The following is a 5,892-nucleotide window of genomic DNA, read 5'->3' as shown; positions in this document are numbered from 1 at the left end:
GCGACATTTTTCTGAGGAATGATTGGGCTTGCCACAATGGCAACAACGATGGAGATCAAAACACTGATCTTCCATATGACCGGTTCTTTGACAATGAGAACATTTCGATTGGACATTAACTTCAGGTTGCGTGCAATTCTGTTTGTCTGCAATTTTCTCAAAACCTACTGAGGTGAGTGGTTCAATAAATCCTGCACTCACGAACGTAATTGGCTTGGAATAATCTGGGATATGTAAGTTGGTGTCATCAGTGACATATCCTAAGCCTCGTCGATTCTTGTTATTTTGAATCTCTTCCCAGGGCTTGATGATGGATTTGGAAGAAATTTGAATTTGATCATGAACAACTTCGACACTTGAAGTTGTTTGGATGAGTGATTTGGAATCAACATCTTTATCTTCATCTATATGGTTGAATGACCTAGAAGAAGCACTCTTTTGTTGCAGCTCATCTCTTTGTAGTTGCGACTCTAGTTGAAGAAATTCAATGGTTTCATGTGTTTGTTGTAGATGTCGTGAAAGATCAGCAAGAGTTTCTTTGCTGATGTGCACCATGTCTTTATCACTGGAGATGATCAAACTATGAAGAATGTTTAACCACTGAATATGTTGCGCCATCTGAACTTGCTCACTTGAAGTCAAGCTCTCTTGTCGTAGATGTCGTGCTTTGAACTGTTTCACTTGATTTTGTTACTTGAATGACAGGCTCGCTTGCTATGGGACATGAATGGCACGCTCGCTTGATTTGTTGCTTATTGTACTTGCTGAGAACACTTGCTAGAACTTTCTTGCTTAGACTCTGGAATTCATGCTTGCTTGATGACGATTGTGTTTGTGTGAATGCTCACTTGCCTTACTTGATGACTTCACGCTCACTTGAAGGAATAGCTACGCTCGCTTGATGTCGATCTCAACTTGCTTGATTGGTGTTAGAGTTGAACTTGTTTGGTTGCTTTGATGGTTGCTGCAATGAACTTCACTCTGGCTCACTTGAAGGTTTGAACTTTGTTCTGTTTTGACGCAAATTGCTTGAATGAATACTCACGCTCGCTTGCAGGAGATGTGAACTTGTTGTTTGTTTCATTTGGAGTTAAAACTCATGGACTCACTTGATTGTGCTTTAAAGGAAGGGTGTTGAAAACTGTCGAAAATGCACCCAAAAAAGCTTACAATGATTTCAATGACTCACTACAATGAATTCAATTTGATTCAATTCAAGACTTGGGTGTCGGTTTCAACCGAGAATGCACCCTTACAATTCAATGTGATTTGAGTTTGATTACACGTTCAACAATGTTGATGTAGATTGTGCTCTGAAACGTTGAAGTTTACAGATTCAGTAACTTGAATGTAGTGATGTAGACTTTGCTTTGAAATGCTGAAGTTTGCAGATTCATGAACTTGATTGTATTGAGTGAAATTGTTTGTTGAGGTAGAATGTCGATGTTGAAAATTTTGATGAGTTGTTGTATGTGTGGAGCTTAATTATCCTTCCTTGCAGCTATTTCATTATAGGTGTTGTGCTTGCTTGCATTGAACTTTATGTGTGTGGTAAATTCGATCATTTATGTGTCACAACTAGACACAAATCAGAAGTAACAACATGAAGCCATAAAAACACTCGCCATCACAAATACACATGGTGTACCTAAGATCCCCTTATTCAATTTCGGGTGGATCTAGGACACAATCGCCACAAAAAATGATATCTTTATTAAACTTTCGAGTACATCATATTTCACATTGACAACATTGTCATAGAATATTCTCAAAGTTCGAGAACTTCTTAAAAGAAAAAATTTCTTCAAAAATTACCTGCACTCACTCAATCACTCTCAAAATCTCTGGCAAAGTAAAATATTACTTTGGATTACAAAAAGCAATTTCTCTCAAAGAAATCCAGTTATCACTCCAAATACAAAATCACTTCTTACTTCGCACTCCAAAAACCTTATTACTTCACATCTTATCTCTCCATTAAAAAACTTCATTGAATTTGCTAAGACTCCTTTATGACTTTCATATTTTCTAGATTTGAGATATATCATGGACAACTTGCATTAAAAGGTATACCTTTTAAAAGAACTAACACAAATAACAAAACCTTTATGTTGTGAGTCTCCACAATTGTGATCTATTTAAGACCCAATGTACCTCTTCCTGGCGGATTCGAATCAATGATTTTCGGTTGGAATAACTAATATCAATGGGAAAATCACACCTTTCACTCCTCCAATTTCTTATCTCAATTTCAAATCCATTGGTTAATCTAGCAGTATTGTATATTCAGCGCCCCTACACCCTGAAAAATCACCTTCACGCCTTTACAGTTCACACCGCCAGCCTTTCGCTGCGGGGCTGCTACGTCACTGCAAATCAAAGATTCCCAACCGAGTTAACGCTGCGAAAAACAACCGATCTCTAAGATTATGTATTTGACAAGCTAAGCTGCCAAAACCAAAACGTTGAATGAATGAGGATTTGGGATGCCCGTGCTCCGCAATGTAAGGAAAATTCTAGAGAAATTGATGGCACAAATCGAAACAGAAATTAAAAATGAAATAATGGAAATGGCTTCAAACAGAACTCTATTTTCAGAGCATTCTCAGATAAATCATGGTCATCTAGTAAAACCGTTCATAGAGAAACGTATCCAGCCAATGTAGTCGGATCGCTCCATTCTCCAGCAAATAACATTCTGCAGTGTCCACTATGCACCGTTCCAATGCTTGCCGCGACGGAGCTGCATTTCACATTAGGGTTTCTTACACCAGTTAGCCGTGAGAGCTAAGCCAAAATTCAGTGTAGATGGACGTTGGTTCCTCCAAGTTAGTTCAACAGTGGTTCTGCATCAAACTGTTCACTCACCAGAGAGCACTAGCGGGTCAATTTTTGTTCCAACTTATTTCTTTGAGCGCATTTTTTATGCAGGTTATCCTAGTCTTTGAAGTCGTTGCGGCTAAGGAACTGAGGGCTTCGATCTGGAAGCAAATGGTAGTGCCCAAAGTCTGAAACAGATAGTATGACATATGGCGAGCGATCGGCCATTGGAGAAAAAAAAAACCTTCGAATTCAACCCATATACAGACTTACAAAACTCAAACATGGTGACCAATCCAGCAATGTTTCTGATCTCTTCCTTAGCAGCATACTACCCAGATAGATTAAAACAGAGATCGAGAATGTCGCAATGCGGTGGATCAGAAAGTCATGTTTATTATGTTATAAAAATTCATATTGGAATGAATCCGTCTATGAGGGCATGCACCTCGCTTATCATCTCTGATGACATAGATCTGTCGAGATCGTCTCAGATGCATCCATCTTCTCGCCTGATGGCTACCAAGCCGCACGCAAGCCGAATGCAGAATGTGAGGAAGTCAGATCGACCAACAGTGGCACGCGCTCCACAAATCTGCTCCACAATTTCACAGCACAGGAATACCCTTGGCATAGCCGAATCCTTACCTCAAAGCTCGTATAACCTAACAACACATTTTCTGGCTTTTTGTGGATGTGTAGTTGTTGTTGTTTTAATGCTTCAATCCCTGCACATGGGCAGTGCACCACGCCTAGAACGCAAGAATTATCACACCGTCTCTGTTGAAAACTTCAAATGGACAGAGCCACAGGGAGGTGTCGAATGCCCAGGTTCACTTGCAGGTGAGGAAGCGCTAAAACCATGAGTGAATATAAGACTGGATCATATTCACGGGGCCTTCTCACCCCTCAAGCCCACCAAGTGGAGCCCAAGGATACCCTTGGTGTCTCGGATTTTCAAAAGAGACAACGCTCGTTTGAATACAATTATGGGCAGGTCAAAAAACGAAGGCACTTATTCTCCACAGAGCGATGTTCCTATTCATTCTGGAGTCCGTCTTCAACAAAATATATTGTAACAGCAGGGATTGGCACACCTCCACAGAGAGTCGCTGATAATTGATACAGCCAAGGTTCCTATTCATTCTGTTAATTTATTACAAATACTTCCCATGGAAATTTAACTTTTGCGCTCATAGCACATTATCGCTACTCTCTTTAGTTTCAAATCTCCACCATCTTCAGGCAATAATGCTCCTACCACAGGCTTTGTGTCACTGCAAATATCTTCACGCAATCTCTTTCCATTGTCTCAGCATACATTACGAACAAACTCACACGGATGCGCCGAATTGTTCAGCCATAGCGCGTCACTGGATTTTACCGCTGGCTGTTTTAGGGAGCGAGTCTGTCACAAAAAAACCTTCTTGGGAATCTTGAAGGCAGCTAAATTCTTCCTGCAATTTCCAGAGCAATATACTTGCAGATTCAAACAAAATGCAGAACAGGTATCTTTCAGCTCTGATACCACATATTGAAAATGAAATTAACTCAAACAAATTACAGAAAAACACACATAAAAATCAGAGACAAAATATGGGCGAAAAAAGGCTGAAGCCTCATGCTACCTCTCATTCTCATTCATACTCCATTATCAAATAATTGAATATAGTGTTACAAATAAATAGATGAGAGATAGTGTTCTCAAGATAGTGCGTGCTATCTTAGACACTTTTGGTTGAGATAATTTCTCCTTTGGTTGAGATAATTTCTCACCAGACACACACCAATATAGGAGTTACCTAAACTAACTCCTATCTTAGAGGAACAACCCAAGAGTTAGGCACAAATTCCTAACTTGGAATATTTAATTAATTAATTAATTTTTGGATTTATTATTGTTTTATGAGAGAGGCTAACAGTTTCCATCATCCATGCATTAAAGATGTGGAGGCATTAACTCGTTGGCAGAAAAATCATACTTATGACAGACCATAGTGGGCTCAAGTACTTGTTCGAGCAGCGCAAGTTGAATGACAGGAAAGTAAGATGGATGATCACACTTAGTGAGTTTGATTTTGAAATTAGGTACATTAAGGGCAGAGAAAATGAGGTTGCTAATGCTCTTAGCAGGAGAATTCTAGTGAGTCAAGTGGGAATTGTAAGTTCTTATAAAATAGACCTGGTAGAAAAGGTCAAAAATGTTGGACAACGTGATGAAAAATACCAACAATTGAGAGAAACATTGCTACAAGGTGGTGAGGGGGAGGAATATCACCTTATTTATGACGAACTAGATAGATTTAAAAACATAATTTATGTGTTGAACAATGAGAAATTAAAAAGGCTCATAATGAAATAATTTCATGATAACCCTTATTCAAGTCATCCAAGGTACCAGAAGACACTTATAACCATTAAAGATTTTTTATTATTGGTCAAATATGAAGAAGGAAGTGGCTTATTTTATAGAAAATGCATAGAATTCTAGTAGGTGAAGGTTGAATGCTAACATATAGCAGGTTTGTTACATCATATTCCCATTCCAGAATGGATGTGGGAGACAATTTCCATGGATTTCATTATAGGTTTTCCTAAAAAATCTAGGCATCATGATGCAATCATGGTAGTAATTGGTAAGCTGAGAAAGGTAGCTCATTCTGTAGCAGTCAAGTCCACTAATTCTACTAGTGAAGTGGAACAAATATTCATAAAGGATATTGTGAGGCTGCATGGTATTCACAAGAAAAATATATCAGATATGTTAGGATATTCCGACACATAGGAAATAATTAAGTATAACTTAGTCTAGTGTATAGTTAGGTAAAGTGTGTTTCTTTACTATGTACCTTTTGTAACTTACAATTTGACGGTCACGATATGTTCTAGACATAAAGTGATCCGACAGTTCATTCTCTCCTTGGTATTACCGACACTTGATTTGTGGCTTAACACTCAATTCATCCATGATCTTTATTTAAAAAGCATGGAGGGTCATTTGTAAGGTGACCGTTCATGAGAGAAGCTTATGTAAATTTTCTTTATTTTACATTAATAAATTACCTGTAGTGG

Source organism: Pinus tabuliformis, chromosome Q (assembly GCF_031772625.1).
Source record: "Pinus tabuliformis cultivar Carrire ecotype Pingquan chromosome Q, CPIR1, whole genome shotgun sequence".
In the NCBI taxonomy this organism is placed as follows: Eukaryota; Viridiplantae; Streptophyta; class Pinopsida; order Pinales; family Pinaceae; genus Pinus; species Pinus tabuliformis.
The sequence above is the reverse complement of the archived record's forward strand: the minus strand, read 5'-3'. Positions refer to the sequence as shown.